At 45.9% G+C, this 12544-nt stretch overlaps 1 protein-coding gene across 3 annotated transcripts in view; it reads right to left on the bottom strand.

Moving 5' to 3' along the window:
* The window catches only part of HORMAD2 (HORMA domain containing 2), a 51280-nt gene extending 47258 nt beyond the window's left edge, over positions 1–4022 (bottom strand). The window contains exon 1 of one of the 3 annotated variants that reach the window (XM_081113673.1): positions 3789–4022. The gene's annotated coding sequence lies outside the window, so the exon portion shown is untranslated. The remainder of the gene's footprint in view (positions 1–3788) is intronic. The other 2 variants (XM_081113674.1, XM_081113675.1) reach the window with 2 other exon arrangements.
* Positions 4023–12544: the final 8522 nt, after the last annotated feature.

Genomic DNA, 12544 nt, shown 5'->3' with positions numbered 1-12544 from the left:
AATTTTTTTTAAATTTGGCATAAAATCTCTGGATCAGTTTTTCCAACCACCCAATGAAAATATAAGTTGACTTACTTGTTCCCAAATACATCTGGAGGAGAAAAATATTATAAATCACCTAATGAGTCTTAGCTGGTTTGCCTCAGTGGATAGAGCATCAGCCTGCGGACTGAGGGGTCCCAGGATTGGTTCCAGTCAAGGGCACATACTTCGGCTGCAGGCTCAATCCCCCGCCCTGGTCAGGGCCCTTGTGGGAGGCAACCAATCAATGTGCCTCTCTCACATTGATGTTTCTCTCTCTCTCTCTCCTCCTCCCTTCCACTCTCTCTAGAAATCAGTGGGAAAATGTCCTCTGGTGAGGACTGACTCTCCCCCAAAAAACATATATACATCAATCATGTATTTTTTCATCCTTGTTATTCCCCCAAAATGTAACAGTGCTTTGCATATAGCAGCACCTCAAAATAATTTCTTGAATTAGCTTCATGTGTAATTGATTTTCAAAGCCAATTCAAAATTTAATGTTTATACTTCACACCCATTAGGTTGGCTATTCAAAAAGAATGGAAAATAACAATTGGTGAGGATGTGGAAAAATTAAAACCACTACTGATGGGAATGCAAAATGGTGCAGCTGCTATGGAAACAGCATGGCAGTTCCTCAAAAAGTTAAATAATCACCATATTATCCAGCAATTCTGCTTCTAAGTATATACCCAAGGTAACTGAAAACAGGGATACAAACAGATACTTGCACACCATTGTTCATAGTAGTATTATTTACAATAGCCAAAAGATGGACTATCCATCAGCAGTTGAATTTTTAAAAATGTGGTATATAGAATGGAAAACTATTCAGCTTGAAAAAGGAATAAAATTCTGACACATACCTCAATATGGATAATATTATGCTAAGTGAAGCCAGACACAAAAGGAAAAATACTGCATGATTCCACTTATATGAGGAAGGTAGTCAAATTCATAGAGGCAGTAGCACAGAGGTTACCAGAGGTTGGCGGGTAGGAAGAATGGAAAGTTTAATGGGTACAGACTTTCCGTTCAGGATGATGCCCATTTTCTAGAAATGGATAGTGGTGATGGGCGTCTAACTCTGTGAATGAGCTTGGTGCTGCTGAATTGTACACTTGAGAGAATGGTTGAATTTTGTTGTGTACATTTTACCACAATAAAAACCATTGTTTAAAGTACATCTAGGCACTCCGCCTCCCGGGAGCACACCCACACCTTCCCCCACAGGCGTGCGTCTCCTAAATTCTAAAGGACCCAGGAGACTGGCAACCAGGGCAGCAATGGGCAGCAGCAGCCCATCCCAGGCTCGCCCCCTGGGCCCATCTCCAAGGCCCCCTTTCCTGTGACTTCTCAGTGAGCCAAAGCAGCCCCGCCTAGATGCCCTCCTGTTGCTTCTTCCATCTTAAGCCCTTCCTTAGGAAAAAACAAAACAGGTTTTCTTTCCATTGCTTCACTACATTAAAAAAAAAAAAAAGAAGTAAAATTCCCCTTTTCTTTTCAAAGGCTTTAATCTAAACTGTGGCTTCTTTTCAAGGTTTTAGCCAGTTCTGACCAAAATATTTGTAAAATAGTCCGTTAAAAGAAATTCCATTCTGGATCACCCTGTGATCTGTTTTTGTGTATAGATTAATGCAAGAATTCTGGAAGATTTTGCAAATAGAAGACGGCAGAATTATTTGAGGCCACAAGGTGGTGACAGAGATAACGAACAGGTAATAATCCCTCTCAAATGACTTCTTCAGAGCAGCACTAGGGGACACTCTTTTACAATATTTTATATGAGGCTGAAAACCACCTAATACTTCTTTGGTCCTTAAAGATTCCAAGGGATCCTTTGTCGACTTCAGAATATAACTCTCACTTCCGAGTGTAACCTTCCAATCTGACTCAACATGGCAATTGTTTCCCTTAATGACTGCAAGCAATAAAATAGGGCCCAAGCCAGCTGGCTCAGTTGGTTGGTGCGTTGCCCCATACACCAAAAGATTGCGGGTTTGATCCCCAGTCAGGCATGTACTGGAGGCAACTGATCAGTGTTTCTCACCCTCCTCTCTCTCTCTCTCTCTCTCTCTCTCTCTCTCTCTCTCTCTCCCTCTCCCTCTCCCTCTCCCTCTCCCTCTCCCTCTCCCTCTCCCTCTCCGTCTCCCTCTCCCTCCCTCCCGTCTTTCCTCTCTCAATGGGCTCTACAACTGAAGGGACAAGAGACATCCTCTATAACTAATCCAGTGCCTTCCTTTTAAAGAAAAGGGTAAACAATTCAGTGGAGGAAGAGTAGTCTTTATAACCAACTAGAGGCCCAGTGCACGAAATTCATGCACTTGGGGGGGGGGCGGTCCCTCAGCCCAGCCTGCATCCTCTCACAGTCCGGGAGCCCTCGGGGGATGTCCGACTGACGGCTTAGGCCTGCTCTCTGGGGAGAGAGGGCTTAAGCTGGCAGTCAGACATCCTTATCGCTGCCACAGAGGTGGAGGAGGCTCCCACCACCACCGCTGCACTCGCCAGCAGTGAGCCCAGCCTCTGGCTGAGCGGTGCTAGCACACTGACCACCAGGGGGCAGCTCCTGCGTTAAGCATCTGCCCCCTACTGGTCAGTGCGCATCATAGCCACCGGTAGATCCGCCATTGGGTCGATTTGCATATTAGCCTTTTTTAATATAGGAGGATGGTGTTGGCACAATAGGAAACCCCTAAGACTTGGGGGGCGGGGGTGGATTTAGGTGAGAAACGCAACCTACATCTCACACCATAGACAAATATTAATTCAAAAGGGGTCATGGCTTTAAATTTAAGATACAAAACTATAAAGAAGAGGAAAGCAAAGCCCAGCCAGGGGACTTGGTTTGCCAAAGGTCATCCAGGGACTCCAAGGTCTCACCGCGTCTGTTTTCATAACTGATGACTCCCCCTTTTAACAAATCCCATTTGGCCCCGATAATTCCCCTGCTCCAGGTTCACGCAGAGGAAATGGTCTCCGCTCTATTAGCTGGGTATTTGTTCATAGCTTTTTTTTTTTAATATCTTCTTCACGCTACTTTAATCATTCATTCAACATTTTATTACTGGGCGACTACAATGTGCTAAGCTTCCCCTAGGATTACAAAAAATGCAAAAGACTGTTCACACATCTCAAAAGATTTATGGCTCCTTGGGAGAGAAATGAGATGCTCCCCCTAATTAGATTAAGCGCATACTTTTTTTTTTTTCTTTCTTTCTTTTTTCCGTTTTGACCAGCCAAGTACATGATGTACCGCACGCCCCGTCCAGTGCTCTGCAAAACTTGAACTCGTTCTGGCGATTGGCTAATCCTGCGTTTCCAAGACACTCTCCCCCCTGTAGTGTTTGGGGAGCTAAAGTCCACGGAGATTAAACGGCAAATCCCGGGTATAAAGTGAAAGGACGGTTCAGGTCACTGGTTGGCGGGGACCCATCCCCACCCTCTGTCTGGGTCTGCGCTGAGCATCGATCCTGGCGGGGAAGCCGCCATGGCGGCGGGGGAAACACCGGAGCTCACGGAGCGCAATCCCGAACGTTCCACGCCCGACTCCCTGCTACGCGCAGAGTCCTGGTCGCCTCCGCCACCTTCCTCTCCGAGACGGATTCCTCCTCTTCCACCGACATCTCAACTGAAACGCTGCCTAAGATGGTGGGGGTGCGGGTGTCCCCGGGGAACGGTCTCCCCCCGCCCGCCCCCCCACCAACCCCGGGGAAACGTGACCGTCGCCATCGCCCACCGTGGAGGGAGGGGGCCGTGTTACCTACAAGCTCCCCCCAGGCCTTCTCCTCGGCCCCGACGTTCCTCCTCACAGTATGTGGCGCCCCGCGATAGACTTTCAAATCGGGGTTCGAAACTCTCCAGCGAAAAGAAAAGGAAAAGTTCACAGAAGACTAGAAACGGACAGTCCTCCGGGGCCCCTTTCCTTCGCGGCCCTCGCCCGTCCAACTCTCCCCGCCGAGGGCGCCACAACGGCCTTTTCCGGTTCAAACCCGCCTCTCGAGCTCATGAATAATCAACCAGGCCTTCTAGGGCGGGGCGAAACACTTCATGAATAATTCATCACCTCTCCAAGCGGACTCCGGCGTCCAGCCTTCTCCCTGCCTCATGAATATGCAAAGAAGGGCCGAGCGGCGTCCAATAGGCCCCTGGCAGGCCCGGCCCCCTCCACGCCCGGCCCCCTTCACAGCGGCCCGTGTTCCCGGCCGGACACCTGTGCACAGTTTACCAGTCCTCACGCCGATGTCCCGGAGTCGCTAGTTCGGCGTTTCCAGCCCTTCCGACGCCTGGCCCGACGGGGCGTCGCGGGAAACCGGGGGTGCGGGGCTACCCAGGACCCAACGGTGCCTTCGACTTGGGTAACCGGTTCCTCGAGGACAGCCTGCCGCGGGGCTTCCTGGGGAGACGCCTCCCACCCCCACCCCCCACAGGTGAGGCGGCAGCGCGGAGGCCCTTGCGTGGCCGGGGGGCCGGGGGGCTGGGGGCCGGGAGGGGTCTGGGTTAGAGGCCGAGGGACCTTGGGGCTAAAGCGAAGCCTTGGCCCCGGGCCACGGGGTCCCAGAGAGACCGTGAGGCCAGCGCCGGGCGGCGTGGGGGAGGGGAAGCCGGGGCCCGGGCCCGCGCGGAAGGGGGTTTAGAAGTCCGGGCGGCGGGAGTTTCAACCCTCGATGGCACCTCCACTTCTTTCCTATGCATAGACTCAACATTGCATTGTTTTGGACATTGATTTGTAATTATGCAAACAGAACGTGCACACGTGCTCCCTACCTGCCCCTAACCCGGTCCCTTCGGCAGGGGTGCCCCCGGGAGCAGCGCCCCGCTGCGGAGCCCGTTCCGGGTGGTGGGCGGAGGTGCCCCTGCCCCGGGGGCTTTCTCAGCTGCGCGCAGGCCCCGGAACCTCGGCCACGGGATTTCCTACGGGAGTGGACGAAGCCGTGGGCCACGTGAAGTCTGTTTTTCACTTTGTTTCTGAGAGTAAAGGGGCGGGCGGGGGGGGGGGGGGGAGAAGGATTCAAGTTGGCAAAAACACGAGTTTATACAATAATGACTAACACCCAAAGCTGGGATGTAATGCTCCTTTACAGCAGCGTTTTCCAACCTCGGCAGTAAGACCCTTCCACCCCCTTCCCAAATCGTGGCCACCCAGACGTCTCCAGATACCGTCACACGGGGTGGGGAGGATCGCCCTTAGTTAAGAACTGCTACTGCAATCCTGTATTTTCCAGAATTAACTGCTCTCCCAGCTCCAGCCACACAGATGGCCTCTCTCTCTCTGCTCCAGCCCTTTCCAACCTCCGCTTTTACGGGCTTCCTTCTGGCGAAATCGCTAGCCCTCCGTGCTGGCGGCTTCTCCTCTGCCTGCCGGTCTCAGCTCAGGTGACTTACCAGGGTCTCCAAAGAGCCTTCCCCCTCTGGCCTATGCCAACCCCTAAATACAGTTATTCCCTCTCATTATTATTTCCTTCATAGGACTTACCACACAACCTGGGTTTTATTTTTTATTTATTTGTTAGCCTGTGTTGCTGGGTTTTTTGTTTGTTTTCTTGTGTGTGTGTGTTTTCTTCTCCACCTCCTAGGTCAGTGACGGCGAACCTTTTGAGCTCGGCGTGTCCGCATTTTGAAAAACCCTAACTTCACGCTGGTGCCGTGTCACATAGAGAAATGTTTTGATCTTTGCAACCATAGTCAAACAAAGACTTATATTTTTGATATTTATTTTATATAGTTAAATGCCATTTAATAAAGAAAAATCAGCCAAAAAATGAGTACGCATGTCATAGGTTCGCCATCACTGTCCTAGTTTATATATATAAGCAGGCTTCATTCAGAGGCCTGGTCGGGCAGGGTCACCCGGGATCCCCCCCCAGTGCCTGGCACACTCCATGAGCATGGCTGGACTGAAACAATAAATTACCTTCAATTCCTCCTGAGAGCGATGGAGTTTCTCCTGCTCCAGCGGTTCTCAACCTTGGCTGCACATTAGAATCACCTGGGAATCTTTATAAAATCCTGATTTCTGGGCCTCATCCTCCGGAAATTCTGTTTCTTTGCTATGGGGTGAGGCCACAACATTAGTAACAAAGAAACAGAATTTCCAGAGGATGAGGCCCAGAAATCAGGATTTTATAAAGATTCCCAGGTGATTCTAATGTGCAGCCAAGGGTGAGAACCACTGTCCTCCTTTCTGTCCTCAGTGCCTGCTGGTGTCCTGGGACCTTGGACGGATGAGCACCTGTGTTAGGAGCTGTGGGGAGCGCCTTCACTCTCCCCGCTGATTTAGGAACTCCTTGAGGAGACTGCCCTCTGTTGTGTTCATTGAAGGTATTCAAATAGAGAGGTGAATGAACTCGCCTAACCCATGACTTAAGGAATAAGTATTAGGCCATTAAACATGGACAGTGCCACAGGGGGCTTTAGAAATCACCAGAGTCTAGTCTCCTACTTTACAGGTGAGAGTGTAAGTAATTTGCTCATGGTCCCTAAGCTGGTTAAGAGGCACCAAGTCACAAGTACAACCCATGGCCTCACACCTCTCCTTTCAAGGCTCTTATCTCCAGCCAGTCTAATTTCTGATTACTTCTCTGCAAACCTGATTTATCACTCACTCAGACACAAAAGTCCTGAGCCAAAGGCTTGCTTCCTGTCTCCTAAAAGCTTTTGAGCTTGTATTCTTCCTCCTTTTTTAAATCCTGTTCATTGATTTTTAGAGAGGAACATCAATGTGAGACAGAAACATCGGTTGGTTGCCTCCTGTGCGACCTGGGCCAGGGATCGAACCTGAAACCTAGCATGTTCCCTCACTGGGAATGGATCTCGCGACCTTTCAGTGTACAGACAACGCTCCAACCAACCGAGCCACACCGGCCAGGGCTGTACTTTCTTTTTTTTTTTTTTTATTTATTTTTTTTTTTTTATTTTTTTATTTTTTTTTGCAGACTTTTATTTTTTTTTCTTTTAATTAAATCTTTATTGTTCAGATTATTACATTTGTTCCTCTTTCCCCCCCCCCAACTCCCCTCCTCCCAGTTCCCGCCCCACCCTCCGCCCTCACTCCCCACCCACTGTCCTCATCCATAGGTGCACGACTTTTGTCCAGTCTCTTCCCGCATCTCCCACACCCCTTTCCCCCCCCAAGAATAGTCAGCCCATTCCCTTTCTATGTCCCTGATTCTATTATAATCACCAGTTCATTCTGTTCATCAGATTATTTATTCACTTGATTCTTAGATTCACTTGTTGATAGATGCATATTTGTTGTTCATAATTTGTATCTTTACCTTTTTCTTCCTCTTCCTCTTCTTAAAGGATACCTTTCAGCATTTCATATAATCCTGGTTTGGTGGTGATGAACTCCTTTAGCTTTTCCTTATCTGTGAAGCTCTTTATCTGACCTTCAGTTCTGAATGATAGCTTTGCTGGATAAAGTAATCTTGGTTGTAGGTTGTTGGTATTCATCACTTGGAATATTTCTTGCCACTCCCTTCTGGCCTGCAAAGTTTCTGTTGAGAAATCAGCTGACAGTCGTATGGGTATTCCCTTGTAGGTAACTGAGTTTCTTTCTCTTGCTGTTTTTAAGATTCTCTCTTTATCTTTTGCTCTTGGCATTTTAATGATGATGTGTCTTGGTGTGGTCCTCTTTGGATTCCTTTTGTTTGGGGTTCTCCGCGCTTCTTGGACCTGTAAGTCCATTTCTTTCACCAGGTGGGGGAAGTTTTCTGTCATTATTTCTTCAAATAGGTTTTCAATATCTTGGTCTCTCTCATCTTCTGGCACCCCTATAATTCTGATGTTGGTACGCTTGAAGCTGTCCCAGAGGCTCCTTACACTATCCTCGCATTTTTGGATTCTTTTTTCATTTTGCTTTTCCGGTTGGGTGTTTTTTGCTTCCTCGCATTCCAAATCATTGACTTGATTCTTGCGCTCCTCTGGTCTGCTGTCGGGAGTCTGTATAATATTCGTTATTTCAGTCCGTGTATGCTTAATTTCTAGGTGGTTCCCCAATATAAGATCGAGGGTCTCATTAGTTTTCTTGTAGATCTCATTAAGTTTATCGGCGGCTTCTAAACAGTTCTTGAGAGACCTTAAAAGTGTGGTTCTGAACTCTATATCTTCCATTGACAATTTTGTCCTGTTTCTTTGTCTCCGCATTTTGTTATGCTTCCTTGGTGCACCCCCTAGTGGTCTTTGTTTGTGGTTTTATAGTTAAATCTTGATTGTAGCTAATACCAGGGAGGGTTTGACCTCCAGGCCAAGTGGCTATGAGAATCAGCTGTGTCAGCAGTGAGAGAACTTCTGTCCTCTAGGGAGGTGCTAATCTGGCGTTTGCCTGAGGCTGTCCGGCAAATGCCTCTGTGCAGGGCTTGGGTGGGGCAGGTCGCACAGGATCAACAGGGTGGGCCGGAGAGAACAGTTATGGCGGCTCTCAGTCCTGTCCCCAGGGGCTCTGCCTCTCTGAGTCCCAGCACCCGCTGCAAAGCTCGGAGAGAAAGCTGCACTCGCTCTGACCGAAGCCAGACAGTCCCGCTTCTCCCGTTTGAGTCTGGGTCCCTAAAGACTCGCCCGGATCTGGAGCTCAGAGTCTGCGACTCCCTCCCGATTGAAAACGCCAACCGCGCCCTCCGCCGCCAGCCCGCTCCGCGCACTCCGCACCTCAGAATTTGACTTCAGCACTGCGCCTCCTCTGAGTGTCCGTATGCGTTTCTCTTTCCTCCTAGTTGTAGGACTTCCACTCAGCCAGCGTTCCTGTGGTTCTGGGTGATGTCCCTTCCGTTTTTTGGTTTTACTTTTGAAGTAGTTGTTCAAAGCAGCAAACTCCGGCGTTAACCTATGCCGCCATCTTGGTTCTCCAGGGCTGTACTTTCATCTTTGATTAAATACAGACCTAGGGATAATGGCTAATGAACTCAAAAGTGCTATATGAAATTCAGACAGTTTCCCAGCTTCTTTGGTACCTTTCAGTGATAAGAGATTGGGAATTTTCCCTGTCAAAGCAAAGTTTCTTATTTGTTTTGGAAAGAAAAATGTACATTGTGGTAGAAATTGATCATTGTTTAGAAATTTCCAAATAACCAGTTGTTAAAGTTTTGCCAAACCCAGTAAAATGGGAAACAGATGAAAACAGATAGCTTTTTGAGATGACTTCCATTGCCTAAAGTGAACCTTTCTCTCTTCAGACATGTTTCATTCTACTCTGTGCCTGAAACAGTTGTCACTCCTCATTAATCCGTCTCTGGTTAGACCTTTGTTTTGAGAATTAAAGACGTTTTTCCTTCTCAGTTAAAGAAATTCAGGTCCCTTCTTTCCTCCTCTTGATCATTTTAAATAGGCAGCACACTGTCAGTAGAGTCTCGTGGAGGAACGCTGTCCGATTGCAGAATCTTGGAGTTTCCCTGGGGCATCTGACAGCGCACTGTGTTTGTCATGGGAATTAGAGATGCCATTTGTCTGACTGATTGAAATCTCCCCATCAGCTGCACTGTAACCTTGGAAATCTTCTCCAAAAGATGGTTTACTTGAGGGTTATCAAAATAGACATATTGAAGATAGATGTATTCCCAGGAGGACATGTCTAGATGCATCTCTCTCTCCAATGTATGCAGTGATACCAAATACAGAGAAAGGAGATTAGGGTGGAGGGAGCAGCTAAGTAGAAAGTGTGGTTGCTTTATCCTGTTTGCATTCAACTTTTATTAGAACTCTTAAAATCATCGTCACTTCCAATCATCATAAAGCTGACACCACCATATTTATTCATTCATCGAGCATTTATTCTGCTTGGCACAGTGAGGACCAGAGAGATAATGATCAGTCCCTGAGCTGTGGAAGTTCACAGTTTAATAAGAGAGGGAAACATTGTAAACACATTACTCACATAGAAAGTAGTTTGCAAATATTAATGGAGATATAAATTGTATGATAGAGTGGAGAGAGGAAGCTATGCATTCTGATTAGGGAATCAGGACAGCTTCATGAAGGAGCTGGCATTTTAAGAGGACAGCATATGCATACAATTTCCTTTGATCATTCTTGGGCAATGGTTAGACTGCCTAAAACGAATGACGTTTGCCCACCACTTTAAAACTAGGAAAGAAAAGGTGTAAGATCCTTTTTACTCCTGGAAGCAACATGCTTCTGAAAGCTACATGTTGCCTTTGCAATTCCAAGTGCCTCAGTCATGGTTAATAGGAGATCTAAAAAGAGAGAATCAATCCCCTTTCATCTTTGACTTCTTCCTCACTAAAGTTAAGTCAAATGTGGCTCTCTCATACCAGCTGTATTATTTCAAACCTTCTCATTTCTGCATTAGGGTATTTTATCCTGATCTCCATTGGGACATGCAGTAGCCAGGTGTCTTTTTTTAGGAGGGGTGTCAGTAATGTTTATAAATGTATTCATGAGTGTGACTCTGGAGTCCTAAAATTTTCAGTACTACTGAGAAGGAAAGAGAGGCAAAATGATTTAGATAACTAAGTGTTGAATCAAGCCTCTGTGTAAACTGCTATACTGCCTAACTTATTTAGGGTATTTTTTTTTTTTTTTTTTTTTAGAGAAAGGAAAAGATAAAGGAATGCCAGCGTGGCTTTAGCTTCTGAATTTGATCCATTCTTTGGCAGCCAAAGAGAAGTCAGTCAATATGATATAAGCCCTGACTGTTAAGGTCTAAATCTGAGCTCCTACTGTTCCTCCCTGCTCACTGTCAACCTACAAAATATAACTCCATGTGTAGGTGGCAATTTATTATGGACCTCATGCCCACTCAGGAGTTGCATATCAATGTCTGCATCCTTCAGATTGCTCTTTCTGACTGGCAGAAGAATCTCCATGTGGGTTGTGTGTTTCTGGGAAAGCCTAGGGTTTAATGAGTTGGAACAAGAAATGACAGCGGATGTAAGTGACAGGCCTGCATGAGTGCCCTGACTAAGAAATGATGTCAAAGACGTGATTGCGTTCTCAAGCAATATAGCAATGCTCTATTTGACTACTTGGTTCTGTTTTTTTGCTGACTATGAAGTTTTGGTGACATGTAAAATGATGTTATTTCTCTTAATGTTTATCATTTAATAGAAAAGGTTTCAAATGAAATAGATTTTAAACTGACTTTTCATGATTGCTACTTGGTACATCTGCACAGAAATCTGAGATGATTGCTCAAAAATTACTCCACTACTAACAGCCCATATTTTGAGGCCTTTTACTTTATACACATTTGATACTTGGAAAATGTCAGTTCCCAAAAAATGGTTTAGAACTTGTACCGCAGTCACCAGAGGGGCTTTGTTTCATCCTTAGTTTCTAGTATAAACAGAGGTGGGAGTGTCCGGCCTGTGGGCCACACAAGGCCTGTGAAATCGTTTGGTCTGGCCCTGCCAACGCATTACGGGTGAATTAATTAAATGTTCGATCAAATATAGCAGGCTAATTTTTAACTTAATAATTTTGTATGGCCCATGAATGATGTTATAAATTTCCAAATGGCCCTTGGCAGAAAAAAGGTTCCCCACCCCTGGTTAATACTAACTTAATGATAAATGTGTGAGTACTAATGACCTCTGATGGGAAGGTCCCTAATTTAAGATTCAGAGTACTAATCTTCACATGATTTGAATTAAATAATACAAAACATCTGAGGCAGACTATTCTAAAATTTCTTCTCATTAACCAAACAAACAAAAACCACTTTCTTCCTAGATAGATAAAGGTTAAACAACTGGAAAGTAAGAAATCACAGGAAAATTACCGACATAGCTTTAAGAATAGAAGGGAGAAGCAACTGCATGAGGTTTACTATAATTTGCACCTAAAAGAACTATCCCAGAAAGCCCGGCTTCTATGAAAGCCACATTCTCAATGTGCCAGGGCCTCTCTTAATCTGAGCCACAGTGCACAGAACTGAAAGATGTGTTATAGCCGTGGTTCTCAGCCTGGGCTGCACATTAGAATCACCTGGGAATCTTTTTAAAATCCTGATTTCTGGGCTGCATCCTCCAGAAATTCTGTTTCTTTGTTACTAATGTTGTGGCCCCATCCCATAACAAAGAAACAGAATTTCCGGAGGATGAGGCCCAGAAATCAGGATTTTAAAAAGATTCCCAGGTGATTCTAATGTGCAGCCAAGGGTGAGAACCACTGTATTATAGTAAGAGGCAATGAGAGAATCCGAAGTGTGACCTTATCAATAACCTGCCTAGACTTAGGACATGTTTAATCAACACAGTTGAGTAAATGCACATATGTCATTGGAAGAATCCAAAATAGTTTCAAAGCGATTAACTGGGATATATTCACATTATGCACAGTGGAGTTGATTTTTGAAAAAATGCACTCCAATTTCCTTTTTCTGTTGGTCATATTATTTTTCCATTTATCATTATTTGAAACGATTATTCTCATATTTTTCTTTCATTCTTTAGTCCTTGGTTTCCTTTACTTATTTGAACATATTGAGCTTAAAGTTTTTGTCTAGTAATTTCTCTTGACTGTGTGTGTATGTGTGATACTTGTTTCTTTGCATATCTTGTAATTT

The sequence above is a fragment of the Myotis nattereri genome (assembly GCF_964212035.1).
Source record: "Myotis nattereri genome assembly, chromosome: 19".
Lineage (NCBI taxonomy): Eukaryota > Metazoa > Chordata > Mammalia > Chiroptera > Vespertilionidae > Myotis > Myotis nattereri.
The sequence above is the reverse complement of the archived record's forward strand: the minus strand, read 5'-3'. Positions and strand labels throughout refer to the sequence as shown.